The 12,775-nt window shown below is 42.0% G+C and overlaps 1 long non-coding RNA gene across 1 annotated transcript; it reads right to left on the minus strand.

The window, feature by feature from the left end:
* Positions 1-11,802: 11,802 nt before the first annotated feature.
* Positions 11,803-12,403, minus strand: LOC138468153 (uncharacterized). Its single transcript, XR_011268216.1, has 2 exons — positions 12,322-12,403; positions 11,803-12,080 (listed from the first exon to the last, which is right to left on the minus strand). It is a non-coding gene; the product is annotated as an uncharacterized lncRNA (long non-coding RNA).
* Positions 12,404-12,775: the final 372 nt, after the last annotated feature.

Raw genomic sequence — 12,775 nt, forward strand, 5'->3', positions numbered from 1 at the left:
GATTCTATGCTGAATTACCTGTTTGCTTCCTGACCAGATTGAGTCCCACTTTGGCACATACCTGCTTAATGCAGCCTCAGCTTATGTTCATGAAATTCCACAAATGTGGTAAATTCTAGTCCAGTGCAAGCTGACCCGACTTCAAACTGAATGTAGACAAGGCTGAGCATGTAATTGGAAAGTGGGTGCACATCTGCGCTGGTACTTTTAGGAGGTGTAGAGAGTAATCGAGTAGAGTCCAGCGGTCAACCGCTCTCAAGTAAAGGATCATTGTGTTAATTGGAAGGTGTGAAAGCCCCCTTTCATGAAGTTATACATTGTTTTGCTGAACTCATTAGTTGTAATGTGTTCAAAATCTATATAGGATTTTGCACAGGTGGCGAGGGTAATGCTGCAACGGGATATTGGAAGTGTTGTATTTATGTGTTCCTGTGCTCTCTCTGCACAACTGTTATTAAATGTTATCTCAACAAACCTCATTGAGATTTGATTAATGTGTCTGATTTCCTTAGCAAGCTCTGGACCGGACCTCCTGCAACTTCTTGAGACTTCCGAGGAACTTAATGAGCAAAGATATTGCGTTATGCAAGGCATAGCTCCTCTTGAGCTGAGGCTGGACTCTTTTGGGAGTTAATCCCCATAATCCAACCTACTCTACTCTTTCTGGGATGCAGTTACCTTGCTATTTTAATAGAGATCAGGGGTGGGTAGTGCAGGTCCTAAAAGGGATGTAAAGTCTAGTTTCCAGCTTACATTTGCAGGTCTACTGTGGACATTAAGACCCTTTTCATAAACTGAGTACTAGTCCGGTGAATTGTTTATTTTGGTGTTTTGGGCAGTGCTACCTGCCTCCTTATGGTTGATTTGAAGTGCTTAACATTAGGTATTAATGTGAAATGGCATTAAATATATGACAATGTAACCTTTCCACCTAAGCAGCTAGTGTAATAAAATCAACATCATGTTATAAAAAAAGAAGCAGTGAACAAATATAAAAAGAATAATAATGAAAACCCCTTAAAACCAAGAAACTCAAATTCGGTTACAAGATCGCAATCGGGGAGGGAGAATTTGCTTTGAATCTTTTTTTAATATTTCTTAATTCAGAATTGGACTAGACAAATTTGGAATCATGTAATGTTAGTTTTAACGAGATTTCACGTTTTATCGAACTGAATTCTTGTTTGTTTTATTATGATTATGGATTGTGTTTTTCTTTTCCTTTTGTGATTTTACGAATAATTTATGCTACTTCTATGAATCTTTTTTTTACTGTTTATTTATTTTGTGTAAGGTTTCTTGTAAACTATATACGCAACAATAAAAAAAAGAATTTAAAAACAAAAACAAAATCACAAGTGTGGAGGAGCATTCATTTTAGATGCTTTGAGGGAGGAAGTGGAACTCCTAATAGAGGTATGTGGGGCTAAATGGGACACCCACCTAAAAAGAAAAGGAAGGTATACATTAAAACATGAATTCAAGTCAAGAAACCTTAATATTTGTCAACAAAACACATACCTCCTAACAGACAAACATTGAACATCATGTCCCTGCAGCATAACACAGTGTAGCATACTAAATCTAAGTGAGAATCGCTTGGTAAAGTCGGCCAGAGAATAGGTAAAATAGCACAGCAGAGCTACATAGTAACAACACGGCATAGCATAGCATATCAAGCACATGATAATGCAACCCGGCACCACAAAGGGAGAATTTACCAAATAAGATATTACAGTTCATTTAACAGACAGACAGACACACACACACACACACACACACACACACACACATACTCACTCACTCACTTACACACTCACACACTCATTGCTCCCAGCTCACTGATTCTAGATTTGGAGTCTGCAGGTCTAGAGGTGGCTGGCAAAATGTGGGAATGGAAAGGTGTTTTGGAAGACAAAGTAAGGAACTGAAAGGCAAGAGGACTCCATCTTTCACACTCTTAATGTATTCCACTCTGGGGTAAATTGTTCTTTGCTTTCAGTAAGAGGTCTCATCTCCTGACTGCAAGAAGAAACACTTTGCCAAATGTTTTGGCAATTGAAGCATATCTCATCCTTTGAAAGAAATAGAGGCTTCCATATAATAAATATATTATTTTTTGTTTGTTCATTTGTTTATGTAGCATTAACATTCTACCTTAAATTTGCTTCATAGTGCTTTGAGGCACTGCAGCGTGTTGCTAAATCTAGGAAAGAAAATACATTAATCACATTATTTTTAAAACCCATAGCTGAGAAAGCTACATCAAACAAAAGCAGCATTAGTCCTCCACAGGGACTGTGCTGGGCCCATGTGCCTTTGGAGGGACCCTGATAAAGAGTGATACCCATAAAGCACTCTTTCTGTGCACCAGCTACCTGGTTTCAAGGAATCGCATGTAATAGGAAGCAATGGAATGTGCTGCAATGTGCATGTAATGTTGGACGCCTTTCCTATTGAAGCAAATATGTTAATAGGATTTTATACTGGGTCACATTTCCACTAGGCTTCTCAGTGGAGCGGCATGCTGTGCTTTCGCCAGAGATATCCAGACCTTAGTCTGCTTGAGTAAAGACAAGGTTGCCGGTCTGGTAACAAGGTGCCAGTAAGCTACCGGCACTGTTGTCACCGGACCAGCAAATATAGGAGGTTTGCGAGCGGGGGCCTTTCTGCCCGCCAGGTCTGAACTGGCGTGCGGAACGGCACCCGTTTGCAGACCTTGACGGATGCACCGGCACCATTCATGAATGGTGGTGGTGCATCTGTCCTCCCCATTCCCATTGAGTCCAATGGGCCTCAAATGGGAATAGGGGCAAATATTTTTCAGTGTCCGGCAATGGGCTATTACCGGGAGCGCCAGGTCCGTAATGCCTCACTAAGTCCCCATTGCTGGGCGCCAGAAAAAAAATGACTCTGGCGGCAGCCGTGCCGTTTTTACCAGCACGGCTACCGCCGGACTCATAATGAGGCCCAATGAGCGAGAGGAAGATAAGTGAATGGGAATGGGGGATATAGGTGCTACGGACACGTGGAGGGGGTGAATGTTTTGTGGTAGCATGGGTGCATATCAATCCTGTTAGGTGGACCATAGGTCTGCAAAAGGGGGGAGGCACATATGTGTTAAACCTTTGAGATAATTGGGTTTTGTTTCAAAAGCAGATTTGGAGAATTGTAAGTGAGAGAATGTGTGCAGCATCAACAAATGCACACCAGCACAAGCATATTGACATTTTCCCATTCCCAAATGCATGCATCCACATAGAAGGCAACCCCCACACAGAATATTATATTGATATATGTAAGATGAGCAGCATTTGCCTTGCGAATTAAAAAGATAATCATATGCAGGGACCAATACACATTGAGGTATCATCCCATAACTCTATCTAAGCACTGCAGAGCAGAAATAAACAGTCATAACTGCACATACATATACAACAAAGCACTACCTCCACATCCCTCTTCCATGTTGCAGTCTTTACAGTGAGGTGGATCCAATTTAAAAGGTCGGAACCTACGTTGCTTCAAATATTGTTCAACCCTTTTCAGGGTCAATCACATGATTCCTTCTGGTAAGGTATAAAGACATGGATTACCCAGAAACCACCAGCTCTGGACACATTCTTCTGCTGCATTTTAGGGTGGAGCTCCTGCCTGGCTTGATTCTGCTAGGAGCATGCCTGTTGAAGGACAGAGGGAGAAGGTAGATTTGAGGCATGCTTAGGAATGGAAGATTTCTTCCTAGGCACCTTGCTGGAATAGGTCCTATGTTTAGTGAATGTGATCATTGAAAGGCATCACTCTGGACTTCGGCTGGTCAGCAGGCCCAGATTGAGCAGAGGCTTGTGATTTTTGTTGAATGTAGGATGTGTGGGAGCCATATCAGAGGTGCTGGCTGGATCGAAGTGTTGAACATTTAGGCGGGTCAGCAAATTACATTGTTGTACCCCTGGATATTTCTTTCAAGGTTCATAAAGTATGAATCTCAGCGTTCATGGCGGGAGTGTTTCGGGGACATAAGTGTGTGAGATAACTGGCAAGTCTAAATTGTTAGAAAGGTGCTGTTTTCTGATCATGATTTCCATTTGCCAAACTATTGCATTGTGGATGATGTAGCTTTGATTTTCTTTAATTGTACAAGATGTTTGCATGTAGGCTGGGACATTTCTGTTTGGTTATAGATAGCAATGCATGACAAATGTAAAGCTTTAAATGAAAATGTGGTGCCATTTCCAGTCTCCTTTTTCATATGCCATGCTGGTGCATTCTGAGAGATGTAGTCTTAGTTTGCTTGAATTGATGAACATTTTTGTTGAAAGGTAGGTCATGGCTTTGTGTAGTCTTCTTAACTGTGTCTGCAGGCGCAGGAGACACAAATGCTGGGAGAAAGCAAATGGCTGAATAGCATATATTTACGGCAAATTGATTTGTCGCAAACATTATCAGTGGTGTGTGTAAAATGAATCGGGTATTTTGCACTAAAGTTGTATTATAAATATTATTATTGTAAATAATGTGAAACGGTCAGAGCATGACCCTGTAAAGGGGGAGGGTGCAGGGACTCTCCTCAAACTGAGACATGTGGCTCACTAGAAAAACTTCAGAGCCGTCCCAGATGCAGGGAGAGCAAGTCGAGAGGCTCCCATAAAAACATGTTCCACAAACCTCATCCCCTGTACCACTATTTATCTCCCATTGCCCCCATCACAGTTTCTAGACACACTTCTCTCTTTTCAGTTGCAGGACTCCAACTCCCAGAGTGCACGGGGGAGGAACTGAGAAAACCACATCCAAATGGAGGAGAAAACAGAAACACTGCAGTGAAGCCGAACTATGAGCCTTTGCCACACGACAAGAGCAACCAGCACCTCAGAAAAGCATAGAGCTCACATCCGAAAAATCTAGAGCCACGCCCGGCTAGTGAGGGAAACTGTTGTTGAAATTGTGCTGAAAAGGGCGGCGGGGCTTAGAGGGTTTTTAAAAGCCTTTCACCTGTGTAATTCAATACAGTTATTGGAAAAGAAGACAGGCACTGATTGGTGAGAATCAGGTGAGCACTGCAGCCATTGCAAGAGGGAGGGGGAGACAGAACCACCAGACCCACAGTATAAAAGGAGAAAGAAGGAAGCAGGAAGTGTGGGTTGTTCGGGTGAGGCCAGAGGAGGTTAAGGTGGACCAAGAGACCAGTTGGAGGGCAGATTGGAGAAGTGCAGTGTGGGGAAACCGGTTGCAATATTTAAGCAGAGTGCAGTTGAGAGATTTGTGAGAGAGATTTGTACCAGTTGTACATTGTGTAGTGTGGGAAAAGGGAGAAGGTGGTTGTGATGAATCACAGGATTCAGTCACTTCCTTCCATGGGGGAGTTTTTCCCTGTTAGGCTAGGGAGGTGAGCCAATGACGCATTACCTTCCCTAGGGGTAGCGGCACACAGGACCACAGCGGGAGAGACTTCCTCCTTCACTACAAGGACTCTCGTTTCGAAGAGGAACTCCCTAAATTACTCACAACCTGCAAGTAACAGCCAAACTCTAAAGATGCCAAAAAGAACAAGCCACTGTTTGTTATTGTGATATAAAACCATTGGTTCATTATGAAGAAACATATTCTGCTAATACTGAGAAGAAGAAGAATGCTCAAGTAATACAGAACACTAGCAACAGAGAGAAAGGACTATGATGCTCTTCTGGGGAAGGCCCAGCTACATGTCATAAAAAGAGGAGGAGGTGTTCTACAGAGGAGAGAAGCCCGGGAGTTTCAATTCTGCATTGCGATGAGAGCTGAGAGAAACCGGGAAGTGCAGCGTGCTGACCTGAAAGAAAGCTGGCATGTCAGAGTGACACGAGGGAAGCTGGAAGCAGGAGAAACTGGGAAAAGGGAACCCCAATGAAGATACCGAGCATTGAGTGGTGACGTGACTGAGACGTGGTGAACTGTTCAGTCCAACAACAACGCCGAGACCACATACCCACTTGCATCACAGAATGGATGCAGAGGAAGAGAACAAGCAGGAGAGAAGACTGAAGCCAACTTAACAGCGCAAGAGTTTCCCGTCCTGCAAACAGGCCCGGCGACGCTAACCCCAAGAACAGGAGGTAACGGGGAAAGCAGAAAACCCATTAGGGATATTGAATATAATGAGTGTATGAATAATACTCATTGAAGTAAGAGTGAAGAGTAGAAATTAAGTGATAATCATTACTGGCACAATCACACTTGTCCCAGTAAGAATGGAGAGTGGAAACAAAGTGAGAAACCTTTTGAAAGTTGTGTTGACTGGCCTAGCCAGGGCAAAATGTGGACATTGTGTCAAGAAAGGGAAATATTCATACTAAACCAAGAGAGAGAGAGAGGGGGGACCTCAGAAGATTAAAGCAAGGCTTCAAAGACACGACAGAGAAGCTGAAGAATCCTATTTCTGAACTTTATTAACTGATAAAAGTAGTTGCCAAAAACTACATGCAAATCAATTACTGAAGTGGTTTTAATGAGAAGCAGGACACAGGAGAAGGGAGTCATTCTCATGTACCTTGGTTCTTTTGAATAGTTGTAGGGCCAGAGTAGATTCGATTTGGACAGAGGACAGTTCCTCCTTTTAGGCTCACCGACTACCGATGAACACCCTAGTTAGTTTTGTATTAGGCAGGGAAACCCCATAGCTTAGGGACAGTTGGGAGATACATATTTGTCCTTTCATAAAATAAAACAAAAAATGTAAAACACTCATCTATGGCTTTCTTCTGACCCGCCACAGTGTGCATAGAAGGTAAGTGGGAGGGAAAGGTACAGAAAGCATGGGAGATAGGCATAGGAAGTGGGGTAGTAGTTAGAGTGAGAGGGAGTTGATGTTGGGAGAGGGTAGGTTTAGTAGAGAGGAGAGTAGGACTGGGGTGCAAGGAGAAAGGTGTAGGAGAGAAGTGGGGTAGGCATGTGTGAGACTAGTGAGAGTGTTGGTATTGGGAGGTGAGCAGGGCACCATATCCCTGAGTGGGAGGTGCGTTGAGGGATGTATAGAGAGATGAGAATGAACAATAGTAGCTGTGCAGAGAGAGTAGTAGTGTGAAGGAGGGAGTAGCAGTGTGGGGGATGGAGTTGCAGTGTGGTGGAGGGTGTAGTAGTGTGGAGGAGGGGAATGGTAGTGGTAGGAGGGAGTAGTAGTGTGAAGGACATACAAGTAGTGCAGAGGAGGAAATACTAGTACGGATGAGGGGAGTAGAAGGGAGTGTTAAGATCTGAGACAAGCTGGTAACATCAGAGGGTGGAGGTAGGTGGTATAAGCGGTGAGAGAGAAACATCAGAGACAGAGGAGTGACATAGGAAGGAGATAAGGTGAGTGTAGTCAAACGAAGGAGAATAGGAGCGGAGGAGAGTAGTAAGGAGATAGAGTGGGCTTGGGGGTCTGACATCATATAAATAGATGGACATATAATGAGTCTCCTGCAATTGCATACTTCCCAGACTTCCCAGACTACCAGACAGCACCCATCCACATGCCAGCTCAACATGGGTAGATAACAGGGGCTTGGCAACCCCTACCTACCTTCATATTGGCTAAAATGCACACACGCATTCTAAACCTTTCTGTTGAATTTACCATACCTTGAACTTCGGACCCCCGAGGGTGTTTACCTACAGAGTTTTTAGGCCATACCAATGGGAAAGGACGCTATACAAAAGACAAATTACATTACATTACATTACATACACCACCCTATAGCACTATTATCGTTGGTAGTGTAAGGCCAAGGTAGACGTTTCCTGGGGGAGACCATATAGACAAGGTGTTTGGCTTTATGTCCTCATGACTAGCTGCAAGAAGAGCTTACACAGAAGGGATTGCCAATTGCTAGAGACTAACCCAGATCAGGGACACCTGGGTTGGGGAGGAGGTACCAAGTGAAAGAGAGAAGAATGGCCTTAGTAAACCTCTCCACCCCTTTCCAGCATGGTGCTCTCCATTTAACAGGCTTGCGTGTCTAACAATTAAACCAACTGCCTGTCATATTAATGAATATGCTGAAATTGCTGATGAGAACAGTCGATTCCCACTACACTGTTTGTTTTGATAATAAAAACCCTTGGACTCTCTTGAAGATTTGGCAAATGATTGTACCATCTGTGACAATAAGCAGTTATGAGTCCATTTTGGCATCACTTATGTTAAACAGAGGAACAGATGGGACGATGCTGGAGCACCTGAGAGAATATAGTTTAGATTACAGTTAGAATAGGAATAGTACTGCATTTAGGGATAGGTAGATAATTTTAATAGGATGTAGTCAAGGGACGGGTCAAATATTTAAATAGCATTTAATGGAGGGAGAGGTGGAAAACTGTTATAGAATTGTGTTAAGGGACCGGTAGCAAACTGAAATAGGAAAGGCCACATTTTTGTCACTTCACTGCTACAGCATTGTTACCATCCTGCATGACATCAATACACACAAAATGTCTTAGCATTGTAAAAAGAACACCATAGAATTGACATAAACACTCATGAAAATTCTTGCCATTGTGAAAAGAAAACCATGGAATTGTTTGGAGACAGGCAGGACATGCAATTACATTCAGTGGCTGCACATGACTGTGTCAGATTTTGGTGGACATACCAAATACTAGTTATTATTTGGAGGCAAAATATGATATTATTGTTTGCTAGGAAGAGGAGGTTATATTCATTTTCTGTAACTGAGTCCATTGTCTTTTTAAGGGCAATGCCATACCAAATACTAGTTCCAGAGAAAGAGGTTTGTATTTCTTAGTAGGCTGGAAGAGATATTAATTGACTGTAAGGGACTGTGCCATCTGTTAGTGACCAGGCCAGATTCTTGTTGCAAATTGCAAACCTGCATACTTGTGAATAACACATGTTATAATTATTTTGAGACAACAGAGTTAATTCTCTGTAATTTAGTTTATTATCCTTTAGCGGCCATACCAAATGCTAGTTGCCGAGAATAATCTTGAATTTCTTAGTAGGCAGAGATTATAGTCAGTATCTGCAATTGAACTAATTGTATTTTAGTGGTCATGCCAAATACTAGTTGCAGAGAATTTGTTTTTTATTCTTGGCAGGCAGTGAGAGATTATATTCAGTTTCTCCAAGTGACTGCACCATCTTTTAGTGGCCTGGCCCAATACTAGTTATTAGTAGTTACAGAAAAGCGCCAGACAATTAATGGAAGACAGGAAGAAGTTGTAAGCAGTGGCTGTAAAAAATGTGTTGTCTTTAAGTGGCCACACCAAATGCTACTAAATAACTTGATGAGAGGTGCTTCAATCTACTCTGTGCTGTATAAGATTGTGTATCTATGCTGATACTGGAATTCAGTGAGCATTTTACCTGCTTTGATGCATTAACAAATTTGAATGAAATAATCCTGAATGATACCAATACACTGACACCAAATATTACTTATTACAAATAACAGTTTCAAAAAGTGTATTGTGTACATAGTACATTAATTCTAGTCTGTGGATTCCAGATATTTGGGATATTTTTGGATCCCGAAGTTACAAACATGATATGATGTAATATCATAAATCAATTAGATATTAAATGCTCTGTGCCTCATACAATGCAACCAAAATCTAACTTTGTTTCTCGCTTTCCTATGTTTAATATAGTGGTGGATAATGTTAGTGCCCCTATTTGTGCTTCTTCAGGGCTTGTATGGCTAGTATACAGAATATTGACTGCAATCATATATTGGCTTAATGGGTGTATTGATACAATTCTCTTTGGCTCAGGTAAATTGAGATTGCTGATGTCTATATGTTATCTTTTACTTTTCTTGAATGGCATATAGTTGAAATTAGAACAGCACCTGTATTGGTAATCCCCAATTATATTGAAGAATTATTTTATTCTCCCACTCAGATGGAGTAGTAATGTCCTCGCACAGAAAACTATCATGGGACACAAACCATTAGCATTCTACAGTGGGATTTTAGATCCAGTCATGAGAGGTCATTATCCCTGCGAAAAAGCATTGGTGCAGCAGCCTTTGTGATTGAGAAATCTGCCAGCATAATTATGGGATATACAGTTACATTATATGTTGAGCATGCTCTATCTGCCATACTTGAAAGGCCCAACGGTACATTGGCCACACAAAGATCCTCCAATTATGAAGTAATTATATCAAGACCATCTATTAAAATTGCCAGGTGTCAAGTGATAAATCCAGCAAGATTTTTATAGCAGAACCAGTAAAGGAAGGAGATAATATGTATGATAGCACTAACTACACTGAATACCATGATCAAATACCACATGCCAAGGAAAATGCCCTAGGAGGCGGGATTTTCCTCTTCACTGACGGGTCATTCTCAGTAGACCAGAGCACAGGCGAATGGCACAGTGGGACAGCAGTAGTCAAGGCATAAGAGAATGACAGCTTTGAGACAATGACAAGTGCGAGATTACCCACACATTTCTTAGCACAAGCAGCATAATTGATAGTGCTGATTTTGGCACTTGGAGCGCATGAAGAAGAGGCAGTAACAGTGTACTCTGACTCCGCCTAGGTGACATCAACAGTACATGCAGGACTGTGACAGTGAAAGAGGAGGGGTTTCCTGCATGCCAACGGCAAGCCAGTGCAGTATGCACCACTATTGGACAAGTTCATAGACACACTCCAACTCCTATCGATCATCGCTGTGGAAAAGTGTGCAAAGCACACCAGGGGTGTGAATTTGATTTCTCGTGGCAATAAGGCTGCTGAACTAGAAGCAAAAGAGCAACATATTTTCCTGAAATATCTGGAATTGCAACTGCACCAACCAAGTACACATGTGCACGCAACATGATAATAAAGGAAGGGTTCAACACACTACCCATGGCAAAAATAAAGGTATTACAAGGGAGGGCACGTCCAGAAGAGCAAGATTTATGGCAACAAAGAGGGTGCTCACTGTCCCCTACAGATGCAATGTGGAGGCAGAACAGCATCGGGAAATCAGTTATGCCTTTAGGGCTGCTTACAGTAGCACTAGACAATTGCACCACCCAGCAGAAAGTACTGATTTCAGAGGACTGGTTTGTCCCCAATTTTGCAGAAAGCATGGCTAGCTTTGTCATAAATTGTTTAACGTGCCAGAAATTCACTGCTGGGTGTACTCTGTGAACAGTGAGAGGAACAATACCCTGTCCAACTTGACCATTTCAGCATTTGCAGATCGACTATGTAGATATGGTCCAAATTTGAAACAGATACAGGTATATGCTAGTGGTCGTATGTCCCTTTTCCCGATGGATTGAAGCAGTTCTACACACGCATTCAGATGCCACATGTGCTGTGAAGTTCCTCATACATTAGGTATTTCCAAGGTGGGGAGTGTGCAAAGTGTTCAGGTCTGACAATGGACCACACTTTGTAAATGAGGTGTTTCAGCACATCATTATCCTGTTGGGAATAAAGTACACATTTTCGTTAGCTCACCACCGACAAGCAAACAGCATTTGTGCGCACCTCAATGGACTCCCAAAGGAGCAAATTGCCAAGCTGAAAGAGACACTGAAAAAAGATTGGCTATATTGCCTTCCTCTAACTCTATTTGCATTATGCAATCACCCCGGCTTAGCCCATCACCTGACTCCACATGAGCTGGTGAAGGGACACTGAATGCACACGCTCCTTGCTCCACCAACTCGAGCTCAAACTGATGCAAAGAATACTGCTATTGTGCTAGGAAAAGAAATGCACAATTATTTGACAGCTATGACGGAGTGTTTTAAATGTATGTCTTGACAGGTACAAGCGCGGCAGGCGGTTTCAACAAAGACAGATGAACCATAGGAACAAGTTGATCCTTATGTTTTACTAAATCCATTGGTGTTGTTTCCAGGCACAAGATCTTGTGCAAGAATTTTACGAGAAAGTGGCACAAACCCTGCTTTGAGGAACTGTTCGTAGCAGAGGTGGTTACGCAGTGTGCAGTAAAGGTTCAAGGAAGGCATGCCTGGTGCACCTCGGGGACTTCAAGCTCTACAAAGGAGAGACCGTCTGTCCTCCAAAATTCAGCATGATGGAGAAGATGTCAGAAGAGTCCAAACAAGGTCAATGATGAGGACCAATCTGTAGCAAGAAGAATAAAAGACACATTGCTTTCTTATATAGACACACAGACACGTTACATTGACATCCTTTTTGATGACTCTTGCCCAAAGAAAGAGTGATACTTCTACAGCAAAAGAAAAACAACAGATGTTCTCTATAGCAATAATCTTTTTCTTTGTTTTGTCCTTTTTGATGAACACTTATCTCTTTCTAGGGCCTGGAACGTTTGCTTTGTGTATTGTTTAATATAAAAGCCTACCTTGTTTTACAGAGAAACTTCCTCTCAAGCTTGACATGATTCTTCCTGTGAATGTTTACTCCTTAAAGAAACTAAAAGAAATGTTTCTCCTGGTGAAAAGGATAGGATTATTCAATAATATTAGATATTCACTTTCAGCACTTAGAAGAAATAATGCTTCTAGCTATTTTCAAAAGGTAGACACGATAGCAATAATGCTTATACCACCAGTTTTACATTGTGCAGCCTTTATTTTGATATTCTTATGGCATTAAGAGAATTGGTAATTCTAATGCAGATAGACCAGTAAACAGGAGTATAACTACCGGTACAATGACAAGTGAAATGGCAACAACATAATTCCCTATGGTAAGCACACAGAAGAACAAGTTACTTCTTACCTTGTAACGTTCTTTCGATGGGATGTTCCTCCGACGTATTCCTTATCTTTGATATTTGTATCTCCAGCTTGCTG

The sequence above is a fragment of the Ambystoma mexicanum genome, chromosome 4q (assembly GCF_040938575.1).
Source record: "Ambystoma mexicanum isolate Mex_15411 chromosome 4q, UKY_AmexF1_1, whole genome shotgun sequence".
Lineage (NCBI taxonomy): Eukaryota > Metazoa > Chordata > Amphibia > Caudata > Ambystomatidae > Ambystoma > Ambystoma mexicanum.